Source organism: Sinohyriopsis cumingii, chromosome 10 (assembly GCF_028554795.1).
Source record: "Sinohyriopsis cumingii isolate HCF-2022 chromosome 10, ASM2855479v2, whole genome shotgun sequence".
NCBI lineage: Eukaryota > Metazoa > Mollusca > Bivalvia > Unionida > Unionidae > Sinohyriopsis > Sinohyriopsis cumingii.
Window position 1 is genome coordinate 1,803,459 of NC_142970.1, and position 17,976 is coordinate 1,821,434.

At 34.7% G+C, this 17,976-nt stretch overlaps 1 protein-coding gene across 1 annotated transcript in view; it reads right to left on the reverse strand.

Annotated features, from left to right (window-relative positions):
• Window positions 1–11,669: 11,669 nt before the first annotated feature.
• Window positions 11,670–17,976, reverse strand: part of LOC149789486 (uncharacterized) — a 55,478-nt gene continuing 49,171 nt past the window's right edge. The window contains exon 7 of the mRNA XM_089971500.1: window positions 11,670–17,673. The gene's annotated coding sequence lies outside the window, so the exon portion shown is untranslated. The remainder of the gene's footprint in view (window positions 17,674–17,976) is intronic.

The window sequence follows — 17,976 nt, forward strand, 5'->3', positions numbered from 1 at the left end:
TTCAATCCTTATTTTGTTTATCCTTGGCTTAACAGGAATCACACCCACACAAAGTTACAGAGTATATCCAATAGCAATTTGCAGCTACACTACTCAGACAAAACTTTGGTACTTGTGCTGTTTCAATGTTACTGTCAAATTTCCAACAACTTAGCTATCCCACCGCTGCCACCAAAATTGTTACGGGGTACAAAAGTTGCAAACAATAACATCCAACACAAAGTATATTCCCAGCCAATTTTTAATGTTCACCCAAGCTAGGGCTCAAGACGACTGCTCTTTACAGAGAACAATTCTTTAGTTTTACACCAGGGCAATAGTTTATCAAAACAACAGTGATGACAAATGCAGACTCCAACTCCTATGGGTCAGAATCTTTATCAGTATCAGATGTGAACTAGGTAGAATTTGTTTCTAACATTACCATATCTGACCGCTTAAAATCCTTTAAACTAACACTACCATGTACACCACTGTCTCTTGTCTTAATGATAATCAATATTTATACAAATAAATTGGAGGGAAGTGTTAGGCATTAATATGACGGCAACAATATATATATATATATATATATATATATATATATATATATATATATATATATATATATATATATATATATATATATATATACAGTGGAGCCTCGTTAATCCGGACACTTTCGTTCCCAGTGAATATGTCCGGATTAACGAGCTTTCCGGATAATTGAATCATGCACATTTTTATTTTACGATGTCGTCACACCGTATACATGTACATGTATATGCTAGCTGTAATTGTACTGTATATTCAATAATGGTTGAAACAAATTAATGAATACTTCTACTGACGTGTGTTTATTTCATATTATTATAACATGCGATTGTACATACATGTACAGTAAATATAAGTTTAGACAATGAACACTTTGTTCATGTCGACACTCTCTGCTTCTCCCTCATACAATTTGCCTTTGATGCCCCGCCGATTCTTGGAATTTTGTAGCCAACCACGAGAATAGGCAAAGTCAGTGATGCCGAGTTGGTCTCCGAGTATCTTTGCCTTGGCAATGAGCATTTCATCGGTGACGGCGGCGTGGTGGGTCCACATGTCTGAGAACCACAAGAAGACGGGCATCATCGATTTGTTGATATTTGGCGTGGCGAGCGCGAGTTAGGTCTGCTGAGTCGGCAGGTATGGAAAATCAGTTGCCCGTGGTTTTTTTTATGATGTCCGCAACTGTCGACATGCCAATGACTAAGGATGAATAAGCCATAATGTGCTGGTGTATATCTTGAATGGTAGCTTTTGGGTGATCTTTGTGCTGGCAAATCTTTTTTATGCTGGCCGGTATCTCTACTCGTCTACGCTTGCTTGATGGTGTCGCCATAATATATGTAAAATGTACAACGAATACAAACTGATATCTCACGTTACGGTAAATTAATGAAATGCAGTCATTTCTATTAGTCGTATTTTACAGCTGTTATTGTTGCTAATGAGCTGATAATTGACGTCCACATTTTATTCTGATATGAAGCCCTATACTGTCCACAGCTTAAATCATTTAACTGTATTTGTACAGCCATCAATAAACTATGATTGTTACATACAACTGGTAAACAACAAAGAGGCTTAATAACACACTTAATTTATTTACCATATGTTATGTCAAAAAGCGTGGACAATTTGATCCCAGTGTGATTATTTAATTATTAACACCCTGTCGGCGACTAGCTAAAACAGACATTGTTTATACAATCACTGGTTACAACATGGTCACGCTACCTATTTTTCCATACACATGATCACGTGACTAATGGATAACTTTAACATACCACTAGAATTTTAACAATCAGAGATTGACACATTGGCACACCTCCAAATTTGCGTAGGTAAATCTGTATTATCCGACTGATTGTATTTCATATACGATTTTTCTATTTTTCTTATTTTTGGACAGATTATTTCCGGGTTATCGATACAAGTTTTAAAGTAATTTTACACTTTGGTCCCCGATTTTGATTTCCGGATCCGGAACGCGGATTTCTTGATTAACGGAGCAAATTAACGTTTAGGAATTCCGTTCCCGTTGAATTATGTCCGGATAGCGAGGTTTCCGGATAAACGGAGTCCGGATTAACGAGGCTGCACTGTATATATATATATATATATATATATATATATATATATATATATATATATATATATATATATATATATATATATATATATATATATATATATATATATATCCCTTGGCGCAGAAACACCTTGTTGCTATGCTATATACCATGTAAATAAACCATGAACAGTACTATGAATGCTATCCGTGGTCAGTGTCAACCATGATAACAATGATTTTCCACCTAAATTCATAAAAGTAATTAATTTTTTCTTCTTCAGCAGTTGATGGAGTCAGTACAGGCACTCACAGTGAAAGTTTTGTTATTAATACTTTACCAGTAGCAGCAGCAGATCGCCAAAGTGCACCATCATCAGTAGCTTTTCTTACAAATACAACTGTATTTTAGCTCCAAAGATAACGTTTCTAACATTTCTACAAAATCCAAAGATCTGAGACAGTGAAATTGCACATGAAAATCTTCTGTTTCCATCTTTCAACGTTGATTTACGTGTTGCAAATCCTAAGTTGTAATTTGCGTTCATTTATACAACTGCTGGTGTAGGACCATCCCGTGCCACGTTTCTTACATTACATAGGGTTTATACACCATCCCCTGCCACGTTTCTTACATTACATAAGGTTATGTTTATATAATCAGCATGATCAGAAGTGTCTTTGGCAAACGTCATTGTCGGGCCAGCTGATCTTGTATAATCATCTGAATATCTTGCTAGATTTGATATCGTTGTAGCAACATCGACGTCTTTTGAATTGTTTCAATATTTCTTCAATCAATCATGTATGTAGCGCTGTCAAACTACGGCATAATACCATTATTAACAAAACCAGCTATATCACCAGTTGCATATTCATTATTATCTGCTTTAGAATTTCAACTTCTACTTCAATCAATGCCTCAGCAGGCTACAAATATCTGCTTTATCTTGAACTTGCAGCTCAATTCGACCACGCTGATTTGGTTGTCGTAAGTATAATATTGATAATCAGGAACAGATTCATCTTGAGAATTGGTGCGTCCATATCAAACGTTGGCTCAGATATACGCATGAACATTTTTATTATAATTAGTATCGTCTAACACGAAGACCACTTCCTGCTATTAAACTCCTTATTATATTTTTGATTTGCAGCTTGATTTATTATTTCCCTAACATTTGCAGGCATAACTTCAGTGCTGAGTAATTCTACTGGTTGTAGTTTTCTTCGTACTAATCAAGCTAATCTTACTTTGATTGCTGAAAATGCTTTACCGGCAACATTCCAACAGCACTGATACCTTTATCGCGAATAGCATCAATAGCTTTCATTCCTAATTGTTTTGCAATCGGTATTGCTTTTGGAACTATTCTTTAAATCAACTTTGAACAACATCCCCAAGTAAATCTCCGTAAATAGCTTCGTACGTTGGTAATCGTGAATTTGATATTCTGACCATTTCAGGTCCACGTTGAGCATTATGTACGATCATTTTATTAAATTAAAAGTTGATTAATTACAAGTTTCAATCGCTGTAATAATCATCAGCAATTTCATTAATATCCATAACGCCGCCTGTAAATAATCTTCCGCAAATATCAGATATTTCATTAATAATTTCTGGAAAATTATTTCATGCACGTTTTCCTCCGATCAGAATTTCCAATCGTTCAATATCAGAAAGAACACTGTCAGGACAAGTTCCTTGAATAACAAAACCACTACCAATTTATGAACCAGATCTATGCGTTTCTCTATTCAATTCAGCAATTAATTTTTCTTCTTCTTGTAATTCTTGTACTTCTTGTTCTCGTCTTAATACTGCATCTTTAAATGTATTAAATATACATTTTGATATCATCATTATGATCAAATTTATAAACAGTACAGATGAAAAATATATCTTTAATCCAATCATCTTTTGTCCAAGATTTAGCATGTTCAGTTCTTAAACATTTATCTTTTTTATCATAATTTGCAGCAATATTTTCCTTTTCTTGCAGTCACGATAGCATTTGAACCCTTAGTCGTAAATTGACTTTTAATATCAACTTCAGTTTGTGGCTGAGGAGGTTGTTTTGTGGCTGAGGTTCAGGTTTAGGAGGTTGTTTTGTGGCTGAGTTCAGGTTTAGGAGGTTGTTTTGTGGCTGAGTTGAGGTTTAGGAGGTTGTTTTTGTGGCTGAGGTTCAGGTTTAGGATGTCGCTTTTATTGTCGTTGAGGAATTAGTGGAAATTGTCGTTTTTGAATTTCTTGTATTTGCTTTAAAGTTATATAATCATCTGATTGTTGCATATATTCTTCAAAATCTTCAACTCATTATGTATAGGAAATACCCATCTACGCCTATCTTCAAAATCTTCAACTCATTATGTATAGGAAATACCCATCTACGCCTATCTTCAAAATCTTCAACTCATTATGTATAGGAAATACCCATCTACGCCTATCTTCAAAATCTTCAACTCATTATGTATAGGAAATACCCATCTACGCCTATCTTCAAAAGATACAACTTTAACATAACCAGGGTTTAAATATTTACCTTGTCCTGCATAACCGTCCACAGAAGTCTTAAATAATTCTTTAGTCTGTCTTATTAAAGCAATACCTCTTTCAGTAAATTTTTTAATCCAACTTTTCTTTCTTTTCTTTTTTTGTTTGTTTTTGGTTTAGCACCAGTTTCACCAACAGCACCTTCAAGTATTTTTGGCTGAGATGGAGGAGGTTCTGGTTGAGCAGCAACTATTTCACCCGGAAGATCTCTTGAACTCTTTTTTTGTCTGTGTAGTTCTTCATGCTATCTTTTCAGTTTGCTCAGCAGTTTGTTTTAGCGCGGGAAGAAGACCTTCGGTAGCTTCTGCAACTCTTTCAGTAATCTTTGTAACAGGTTTAAAAAATAGTTCTTTATCTTCTGCATATTCAATTTGTGCTTCCTGGCGTTCTTGCAATTTTTGTTTGAGAGCATCACGAACAGGAAGATATCTTCTGACTGCTTCTAATCTTTCACGAGCTAATCCACTAGTGTAAGATTCCATTATTGATATAATAATGATTTAATTGCTCACACGTTACAACAGTAGAGAGGATGCGACCACAAAATAAGTGTCACGGTGGATAAACAAAACATTGAAAAGTTTTGAAAAACGCAAACGACTAATATAAAGTAACAAAAATAAACTAACCCAATTAGAGTAACTCTCGGGTTTTGTTAGAGGTTTCGGTTTGACGTTATTGACCTTATTTTATTTTTTTTGTATGAAGTTTTATTTTGAAGTTTTATTTTCATAAATGGATTTAAAGCAAGTAGTCTGCTGCTAGACAAGGAACTCGATAATGCAAAAAATGAAAACTCTGTGGTATTCACATATGAAAATGAGAATCATTTTAACTCAACAAGTTTATGTCATATCCGTGAGAATGAAATAATTAAAGGCAGCGTGAGTGATCACGATCACTTGACAGGCAATTACAGAGGTCGTACTCATCGAGAATGTAATCGAATTGTAGATACCCAAAATACATCCCACTGTCCGTTTAAACTTGACAGGCGATAACAGTTATCTGTCCATCTAGATGCATTTGAAAACTGATCCAGATGATGAAGAAAAGGTCATGCCAAAAATGGACGAAGAGAAAAGGGTAATATCTAACAAGAATGTGACATAAGTGTCATTTAGCAAGGATTTAATAGCAACAACGTTCACGAGTGATGGAATGGAAAAATCAGTTGAAAGAGCAATTACATTTACACAGCTTTCTATTCATAGGGCAGTCATTACAACAGATGACCAACAATTCAAATGATGACAAGTTCTTTGAGACTATGAAATGGCTTAGAGAAAGGCAACCAAAATATTTTAGGAAATACATTTAACTGTATGAATGCATGATTGGATTTTAATGATTTAACGAACATCCAGAAAAACGATTTATTCAAACCTGTGTGATTCAGACATATCAAATAACGATTGCAAGTATGTTTATGCTGTGATATCGCACTTCAACATACTGAATGATTTTCACGACTACTGCGTCAAATTAATGTCTGGAGTTCGGAAATGTGTAACTATAAACTTGACCCAGTGCTCTATTACAATGTATTCAAGTTCAGTAGTGTGCATAAATCCAAATAATCAATGAGTGAGCAATTTAGACATTCGAGTGAATATTTTACATAAATAATTCTCTCGAATTATATCTGACAGACTGATCAAACCAGGAATGAATTATTTTTTATTTTTGGGTGTTTCATATGTATAAACTGCCACGTAACCGAATAGACTGATCTAACATTTTGATGTTTCTTTTTCTAGATTCAACTAATGTGTGACAAATAAGAGGTCTATGAAATCGTCGTTTATATCATCTCCCTGTTTAGCTTGCACATTTTCAGCCAACAGGTATTCTGAAAATATATATTTATCACTCAGTTTGTTTTTGTATCCATCAATGTATCTTTGATAAGATTGCATCAAGAACGTCTGCTTGCCACTGGTCATCGACGCGGCAAAATATACACGCATCTATTGGAAAATGTATTATCTAGCTTGCAGGTGCAAAGTGTATGTAGACTGTTATGCTAATAATTATGCATTAGTTGGCGCCAGTAGTAAGGTTGAAGTAGCAAGATGATGAACGCGTTAAAGATGAATGCTAATTTAATTTGTGGTATTTTAATGAATCAATCAATTTGTTTTAGTTTATATATTGTACGTTCGAATAATCCATACCTTTACCGTTTTACATTTCTTGAACTGACAATTCTGACAGTCAAAGATCTGAAAATAAACGCTGAAAATTACAGTAAACCTTTGACTCACAGAAACCTTTAGGACGTTCTTGATCGAACCCCATCATATTTAAGCAGAATCAAATGATAAGACCTATCAACTTATGAAACACTAAGCTGAAATATCAAATATTCCCCTCAAAATTTGGGAAACTGGCGACTTTCCGCCGTCATGGTCCAAAGCAACAATGATGACTAGTCTGGAGGGCTAAACTGTCTCTCCCAACTGCTAATACTAACAAGCTGTATCTGTGTGATGATGGACGACTTTATTTGTGATAGACGCCCTACGAATCCTGAATCCAACACACAACTATCGGACTTTAAGGTTGATACAAACTAGACTATAGAATCAGACCTGAAGCTTTCATACAAGAAGAACATTTAGTAGCCGTCTTTTTTATTCGGATAAAGTTTATGACACTATATGAAACTGTATGATAACTAATGGCTAATTTATATGAAACTGTATGATAACTAATGGCTAATTTATATGAAAATGTATGATGACTAATGGCTAATTCATATGAAACTGTATGATAACTAATGGCTAATTTATATGAAACTGTATGACAACTAATGGCTAATTTAAACTGTATGATAACTAATGCTAATTTATATGAAACTGTATGATAACTAATGGCTAATTTATATGAAATTGTATGATAACTAATGGCTCATTCATATGAAACTGTATGATAACTAATGGCTAATTTATATGAAACTGTATGATAACTAATGGCTAATTTATATGAAACTGTATGATAACTAATAGCTAATTTACGTGAAACTGTATGATAACTAATGGCTAATTTAAACTGTGATAACTAATGCTAATTTATATGAAACTGTATGATAACTAATGGCTAATTTATATGAAATTCTATGATAACTAATGTCTAATTTATATGAAACTGTATGATAACTAATGGCTAATTTATATGAAATTCTATGATAACTAATGGCTAATTTATATGAAACTGTATGATAACTAATGGCTAATTTATATGAAACTATGACAACTAATGGCTAATTTAAACTGTATCATAACTAATGGCTAATTTATATCAAACTGTATGATAAGTAATGGCTAATTTATATGAAACTGTATGATAACTAATGGCTAATTTATATGAAACTGTATGACAACTAATGGCTAATTAAGTCTTAGTCTAAAGGACATTTTAACCTTTTTTCATTTGCTTTTTGACAGATGGATAGTTCAAAGTTAAGGTAGGTAATAACCTTTGTAAAGGCTATTCTCAGAATATATGTGTACCTCAGAGCTACCTATTGTCATTCATCCTTCTCAACATCAAATTTAACAACACAGTCAAATGCTTTAATCCAGGAATTTACAGCACACACTGTTGACATCACTCGGAACTGGATCAGAGTATGTGCATCACTGAACGTCAACTACAGATATCTTACAAAAAAGTTCATTAATTGGCAGAAAAATGGCTTCAAATTTTCGAAATCAACAAATGTTGAAATGCGCTTTTACCATTTGTGTATACTTCATGATGACCAAGGACTCTGTCTTGGTGGCTATGTAATGCCGTTGAGGAGGAAGGACTTATTCATGCCCCAAAAAATAACCCTGGAGTTAGTACGTGTGGTGACAACATACTTTGGAGAAAATTGGATATTATTCCTCTGATTTTATTATGCAACTTTCAGATTGTTTACTCAAGAAATGGACAGAATTCTATCGTAATTTCCTATAAGTCCGAAAACAATACTTTTGTTTTCCAAATCGGCATCACCATCCTCTCAAACAAGGTTGGACGTACTCTTATGTCACTTGCTTAGGCTCGAACAAACAGTAACACAAGAAAGAGTGAAAATAACAAGCTTTGAAAAAAATACAGCAATTTACTTCTCTGGGAAAATTCTGTAAAAGGATAAAAATATGAACTTACGGTTTTATAGAATCAAATCCTAAAATAATCTAAGAAATCCAAGAATAAAATTTTAGTAGTCCTAATAACAAAATGTTCTACTGATTTCACGTTCAAATCCAGACGAAGAATCCAAGATGGAAGACGACAACGTATACTGCAATCTGTAGTGTTGAAGTCTATAGTTCCTTGTAGAAACAATTATTATCACTCCGGTTTCTGATAGCTGAATAATTTTTTATATAAAAAGCTGTTCTTGTTTCCACAATATTACATGAGCACACGTATTTTCCAGAAAAACAACAGAAATTATCCTTTTGAATCCAAGAAATTTGAAATAACTCCAAACAGCACAAAATACAACTAACAGTTTAGCAACCCAGTTTCTACTGAAAACAATTCTCCCAAACATGGTTATATCGTATTATTAATGTAAACAATGGGTCACGTGATCATCTTCTCGAAGGTTATAGAAGGCAAGTACTTGTTACAGATCACGTTTACCCAGTGTGACCCTGACGAAAACTAATCATTTTAGTCTAAGAAATAAAAAATATAAAAAAATTGTTTACATCTTAAGCATGAAGTCCCATCATGACCTCGAGAACAACCAATCATTTTAAAATAAAATAGAACTTGTTTACGATGGTTGCTACAAATTTTGAAACAAGGTCAGGACTTAGATCAACACCTGGTGTTTATAAACTAACAGTGAAGGTCAAACTATTTTCTGACAAAATAATCATCTTTAGTGAATAAATTTACATTACAATATCATGTAATTGAAAAAAAACTGACAAACAATTAAATTGAAAGAAATATGTATTAAATCAGATATAATTAAATCAAATATACATAACAATACTTTCTCCTCGATATTTCCCAAATAGAACTGTACAAGCGTAAACAATTATGCCATATCCTCACTTCACGTGCAAAAGGAATGAACAACGTTCTCTGTAACTTATAGGTATCATTTAGTTCAAGCCATTTGTCAAATTTGGAAATTACTGTCAATATAATGCTGTCATTCCCATGCCAAATCCTCATCGGAGCCTCTCACACCACGTTTAGCGAGGCCTCAGAGGGAGGGAAACTATACCAGTCATTCAACTGCTGAACATTTTGAGAACTGCTCATCAACTGATATAGCCCGCTGCCGCCATGAGATTATGATTTCGTGTTACTAACACTGATCACAATAAAAAAATAGTGATTGTTGTTTCACGCTGTAACATTGTGAATTTTGCAGATGGATGTCAATTTTGCACATAATACTATTAAATTAATTTGTGTGAATTAAATCACGGAATCAAGTCCATGGCATGTTTGAGGATCCAGGACTTGAATTCATTTGGTATGGACATGACTGATTCTCAATGAGGTTCAATTTGAAACGTGAGTCAGGAGAAACTGGACAAGGGTAAATCTCTGGTTTTGTTGATCGAAATGCTAACGATTGAAATGACTGCTGAAATAATTGCATAAGTTGAAATTTTTAAGAGCCAGTTTTATTGAGGGAAGCGGGAAATATGTAAAAGAAATTCAAACCTAGAGGGGCGCATGTTAAAAACGGCGGTTAGATAAACCTAAATTCTGATTGGAGAAGTTAATCGTCTGGGGTTAATCATGACTGCTTCCATCATATCGTTATAAGTGTTAAATTTATTGAGGAAACTTCAAAGCTTACGATATAATAATTTCTGCCTAATCATCACAACAGGCCATCATGTCACCGCACCCTTACATCCGTCCCCATTCAGGAAAGGTATGGGTATGGAGTGGAATGGAGAGATGGTACAATAAAAACGAATTCCTTCAGTCCGTACGCGATATTGTTTCCGCGCGTTAACTTGAGTTTGATGCACATGTTTATGATTTTTTGTTCTTATATAGTGATAACCTGTAGTTAACATTTCCCTAATGGTTCTAAAGTTAGAAGAGTCACTGACGTTTACCCTAACGTTTTTTCTTTGGCTTGAAAATTTAAGCTTTTTTGCGATTACGTTTTCTTTAACATCCAAGATACGATTGCGTGCGCTTTGTGCACTTGAGTAAAAAGACCTGACTTTTAATTGTGGGCAAAAGGTCATGGTCACATTGGCGATATTGTAGTTTTGAGCAAATTCTAGCTTATTTCATGCAATTCACTCCAGATTAAATAGGCCGGTTCTTCTTGTGTATAGAAAGTACATAATAATATGGGAGTCAAAAAGAGACAACTTCCTGATTTATCTGATCGGGATGTGGGTAAAATGTTAAAAGTCATCAGTAACTATAATTGAAATTTTCATTTTGATTTTATCATGACCTTCAAATCATATTGGATGTGTTTTTTTCCATCATGTGTTTTATTCGCACTGCATCTGGTTCAAGAAAGTAGTGTTGATTCGTGGATCATACAGTTCAAGGTCAGGGGTTTGCTGGTTGGTCGAGTATCTCATCTGTTCACGGTTATTTTCAATACAAAGAAGTTCTTTTATTGACGACTGATTCTGTTCTTTCGGGGGCCCCGAGTGGCCGAGTGGTCTAAAGCGCTCTCCGTTACGGATCACTGTCATCTCACCTCTGTCTGCGTGGGTTCGAGTCCAGGATTCAGCCAATGTGGGTATGTGAGAAAGTTTGCCAGTGGCTTCTCGTGGGTCGGTAGTTCTTCCCGGGGTTTTCCCGGGTTCTTCCTCCACCATTAATACTGGCCGCCATGCATAGCCTATCGTGTGCTGAAATATGGCGTTAAACCCAACAACAACAACTGTTCTTTCGATTCTTTAAAGTTATTTTTGTCAAAAAAGGACGGAATTAGAAAAGATTTTAATTGAATTTTATCTAACTCGATTAAAACGCCAAAATAAATAAGAACGGAAAAAAAAATCAACATGTACATCTATTTAATTCTGATTTTTTAAAATACAACAAATGCATGCATACAAATTGAGAGTAAACATCGGCGCAATATATAAATACAATAGCATATAAAAAGGTAAAGGGGCCCCGAGTGGCCGAGTGGTCTAAAGCGCTCTTCGTTACGGATCACTGCCATCTCACCTCTGTCTGCGGCGGTTCGAGTCTAAGATTCAGCCAATGTGGGCATGTGAGAAAGCTTGCCAGTAGCTTCTCGTGGGTCGGTGGTTCTTTCCGGGGTTTTCCGGGTTCTTCCTCCACCATTAATACTGGCCGCCATGTATAGCCCATCGTGCTGAAAAATGGCGTTAAACCCCACAACAACAACAACAATAAAAAAGTAAAATATACATTCACTTGTTAAAAAAACAACTTTTCACCTGTATAAAAATAAGATGTGATAAACATGGATGATTTTGGAGAGGGAATTACTAATATATAGTTATCCATATGTTTTCCAAGAATATATGTACAGGACAGGGTATTAAAGGCTTACGTTTTCAGATATACGTGAATAATAGTTATTGAGATACATGACAATAAAAATAATGATACAAGGTAGCTATTAACCTATAGGAAGACGATGACGAAAATTTTATAAAGATGCAAGCGAAACGAACAACACAAACGAGCTATCCGTCATCAAACCCCCTCCCCCTGACACCAGGCCGACCAGTCCTAGCACTAACCTCTTAATGCTGAGCGCCAAGCGAGGCAGCTGTTAGTACCATTTTTGTTTTTGGTATGACTCTGCCGGGGATTGAACCCACGACCTCCCGCATCCGAGGTGGACGCTCTAACCACTAGGCCACCAGAGCGGTGGGTAATGTGACTGGGTTGGACATAATGCTACATGTCTGCGGCATGATGCCCCATTGCTAGACATCATTATAAACTGCCACACTGCAGATATCGTACCAATGTGACAAAAAAATAAAGCTACGTTAAAAAGGTGCAAAATCTAAATCCAAGTTGTTGAATGCAAATGAGCTATGACTTTATTTTGCATCATTACCCTATTTGTTGAAGGCACACGATGAGATATTTGTCTTATAATGTGAATGTTAAGCCATTACGTTGGAGGAACAAATATCTATGAATATGTCTAATATTTTAGCCATTACAAAGAAACAAACGAACTATGTCCGGTATTTTAGCCACTACAAAGAAACGTACGAAATACCTGAAATGCGAAAAACAAGTGTGTGATCACTTCTGCTGAAATGGCGAAATGGATGACATAATACCCTATGAAAGGTATATTATACATCACATTTGTCAACAAAAGCACACCAAACCAACAACAACTATAATAATAATAATAATAATAATAAATTAAATGTTGTCATAGGTTACAAACTATTAATGTTTACGAAACTGTTGATAATATAAAATAAGACACTAAATTTAGAGTTGGTAAAACTTACAGTCCACTACTGTTTGGTTGTGTTATGTCTAACGGCGAACATCACTGAACCTGGTGTGCCGTGGCATTTGCACCTCTGCGACACGCACTCTCGCCCATTTGACCTTTGGGTCACAGTCACATAGAAAATTGGCATTACATTTTAGTTAAATTTTAAATTTGCTTAATTTTTTTTTAATTTTGTTTTTTGTTGCTTAAATTATTATGAAGGTAAGATAATTAATACTGGAACATGCTCGCTCCACATTTGGGGAATGGGGTCAGGGTCACACCATTTACATCACTGTGTTGATCGTGATATCAAAATGCAAGCCCCGCCCTTGTGTTTAGTCGAGTTTATCAAGGGCTTTATGCGTCATACGCACCCTACTTTGTGTTGAGATGAGTCTTTTTGAGTACAATACACTAACACCAAGTATTTCCTTTCAATGGAAGACTGTAACAAAGGTGTGACAAACAAATAAGTACAATAGAATTGTACGCAGCAAAAATGTACAACATTTTGGTGCCATGAGCGGCACATCTCTGGCTCACTTAATTAATGACGTCACCCCACCCCACCCCCACTACGAGATTAGCCATTTTAGAATGGCGTCGCAGGCTTTTCTTTTTTCTTCTTCCTTTTACTGAACCAAGCCATTACATTTATTTTTGTATTTTACAATGTGCCAAGGGTTTTCCCAAAAATTTACCATTTCTTCAGCTGCAAAATGTCCCTTTTATTTTTCACAAACGTAAACATGAATTTTCTTTCCAATGGAATAACCACATATGCAACGTTGGATTTTTGAAATTGTAAATCAATGACTCCTTTATACATTATTCAACAATAATAACAACGACGACGACAATAATAATAATAACAACAACAACAACAACAATAATAATAATAATACCAATAATAATAATAATAATAATAATTATTATTATTATTAGTAGTAGTAGTAGTAAAAAAACAGCAACAATTCAAAGACAAATGGGATTTAGTAGCCAGCGACACTAACGTCCCTGTCCCCCCCTCCAAAAAAAAATTAAAAAATGAGCGCCTGGCAACTGGAATGTTTTCTATAGCACGTGTCTTTTACAGTTAGATGGCTAAAATTATGTCATGGAAACGCTTAAAATACAGAAGCTCCCCGAAACTATTTTTCTCGATCAGCCCCTTAATCCTAAAATGAGTTGTACTTTTTGATCATGAAATAAAAGTTTAAAGAGCCCTTTGGGGAGGATAATTCCCCTGCCCTGATTAAATCCAGGTGGAAATACTGTTGACTCACACTACATTTGTATTCCTCGAAAGGGGCGACAAAGTAAACATTTCGCCGCACGCACGCAAAAACGTTACAACGATTCATTTTTCCAACATTATACTACTATCAGAACCCTTTAATTGTAATGGTATACAAACATAAAAAGACAACATTTGTAATTGATATTTTGGTGACAAAAATTAACTCTGCAAGGACATAACTTAGAAGACATTTATGGACAAAAATGTCTTTAAATACATATGTATCAATGCAATAGCGGCCTTAGAAAATGCGAAAGTTGCATCGCATCGAGCTCGCATGCTAGGGGGTCTCTAAATTTTGTAATTCGTTTCAAACGCATTATAATTAAAGCAGATTATTTTGTTTTAAAAAACTTGATTTTCATAAACAAAACATTCATTTTTCCATGAATAGTTGACAGAATTTCTTCAGTGATATAGGAGTTATAATTTGGGACCCCATCGTCCTCATTTCGCCCTTTAGCATGTGAAATTGCATCTTCGCTAGGCAAGGTTTCGGTGTGTTAACCCTATCTACACCTTGGCAGATCGTTAAGATATTTCGGTGATTCGGGTCTGTGAATTTCATTCGATGCGGCGGCAATCCACTGCATCCAATCAAAATCAAGTTGTTCACATTTGAACACTGTTCCTACAAGATGGAAACAAGTTGAGCAAACAACCGGAATGTGTTTGTGCAAATACACATGTAATGGCTTCTCTCTGGTATATAATTATACTTTCGACATTAAACTTGCAAAGTATCCGTTTGAAGTCAGTTACCTCCATCATTTTCAGACGACGTACAACGCACCCTTGTTGCACGCTATTGGTTAATTGGCATTACATACTAAGGAAGACAACTCATGAAATCCAACAGTTGCCTTTACGACAAAGCTCTGAAATATATATACGAGCCGCCAAGCATTAGAAAGGGTTAACACATCGGAATCTTGGCTAGGGAAGATGGTGAAATTGGAATTATCGACGTAGGGAATGGAACTTCCAACTACCGCTGTGTAACTGTACAGATTAAAGCTAAAACATCGATATAGGAAATATAACTTTCAACCATTGCAGTGTAACTGAACAGATAAACTTCAACTCGACCAATAAAACGAAACTTTCAGCACAAACCGTTTGATTCAGCAGATGAAGCTGGAATTTGCATCATTCAACATTGCAATTTAAACCACACCTGAGTAATTACAAAATTAAAATCTAAAAACTGGACATAGGGAATAGAATCTTCCACCACGGCTGTGTAAATCAACATATAACATGTCAAAACAGACATGTGAGATAGAACTTTCGTTGCAAACAGTTTGATTGAACACGTGAAACTGAAGTTCCCAATACTTAATTTAAACACCACTGTGTACTTCAACCGTTAATGTAAAAGCTCCATATAGAAATGTAACCTTCATCCACCGCTATTTACGTCAACAATTAAAATTTCAAAAAATTAGCAACATCAACAATGGCAATCAACACGTATTACTGGAATTTCAACTGCTACTTTCTCGTTGGACCGACGTTTGTCCCCTACGGCGCCTCGTAGTAAAACTTCCACGTTCCAACTGTAATTAAGGAATAAAACAAGGTAATTTACAAGATACAAATATCCCCGCAATGTGGAGCTATATTTAACATACACGACTGTGTAAAAGTGCTCTGTGATTATGTTTATGGTGCTAACTCCATTTTTAGACAATGTTCAGTTTTCTCTCAACTTGATATCAAATCAAGTTTTCTCTCAACTGAATATCTATAACATATTATCGTGTATTTGTTACGCGATCAAAGAGAGCATATTTCATTAATTTTTTTTAGTCATTGTTCCTCCAACAAGCCCCCGTTTGTTGCTTTAAAAACATGTGACATCATTCGATCATCTTAACGGTACCATTGTGATTCTGCTTGGACAAAACTATACACAAAATATAAATTTAGCAATTTGAATTTCCCAAAAAGATATCTACCATATATATATATATATATATATATATATATATATATATATATATATATATATATATATATATATATATATATATATATATATATATATATATATAACTACCTCCAGAATGCAATTGTTACATATCCATAAATGCGACAAATAATGCACGTGAGTCAATGTCGTCTGCTAGGGATTCTAAATATAAAGAACATTTTATATTCTGAGGTGACGGCACATTGACTGCAGTTCCTGGTCTGTGATATCTGCAATTGATAACATACGGTGTACTGTAAAGTTATGGATTTTTCGACATAATGTAAGATGATTTGATTGATAGCTCCTCTGAGAACCATATTTCATTTGGTCAAATCTCCTGATACAGAATCAAATTGAGAAGCCGACCATGACTTAACTGTGTCATTTGTTTGATTCTTCATCCATGAATCTACTATATGTTCTCGATGCGTCAACGCCGCTTCCCTTTCTTAAGTCTGATGACAACCTGCTTTCACAGTCGAGCTCTTCAAAACTCAGCATAATGAAAGATTCTGTTGGATATGCATATGTTTCTTCAGTTGGTATTAAAACATAAGAGTGTCATCTGAAGGTGAGGACATAGTTGAAAGGCTTTGGTACCAAAAAGGAAGATCATAATCATGAATAATGAATTCAAGTGTAACAGTATCCGAATTCATGATCGTAAATGATCAGCATCTATTTCAACTAAGTGTCCCCAGCAATCAATAGTTGCCTTTTTCGTACGTTAGATTAAGCTTTTACCCATAATGCATTTGGACGACTCTGTGAACTCTTTCATACAAATATGTTTGGTTGTATAGAAATATATAGAATGTTTTACACAAGATATTAAAAGCCATAAAACAAACATGGATTTATACAAATTAATTCTGAAATTTTCACACACCACATCTATTTTCAGTTCAAGTAATAAAAATAAAAAATTACAACAAAACGTTAAAAAAATATAGGCCTAAGCATACAATGGGGAACTCTTTGAGTTTATGGGAAAGATAAAACACAACTAAAGAAAAATGTATACATCAAACTCCTGTATGGAGTTCGAAACAAAAAGAACATATAGTTCAAACGGATGCACAATTACACAAAGTCGGGGCTGACATGGCAGTAGAATTCAAAATAAAACTCTCAAAATTCAGGTCCGCTTTCCACCAGTTTTTGTTCCATAGCTGTCTCATTGTCTTGCGATATTTCGTTTAAAGACTTCTGGTTAAAAATCTCACAACCTTCTTCTTACAAGTAAAACTTTCCTCCATTCGTCATTGATTTGTTTCTTCTGAAAAAAAGAAGTATCTCGAGTAGTTTTTCAGAATACTTTTAAATAATTGATCCTCAAATCGTGTAAAGCCAAATATTAATTCATATTGTGGATTGACGTAAAAGAAAAGAGAAGAAAAGCAGTTATCTGACATTCTTTTCAAAGTTTCGCAATGAAGATTATATATATATATATATATATATATATATATATATATATATATATATATATATATATATATATATATATATATATATGTGTGTGTGTGTGTGTGTGTGTGTGTGTGTGTGTGTTTGTGTGTGTGTGTATGTATGTATGTGT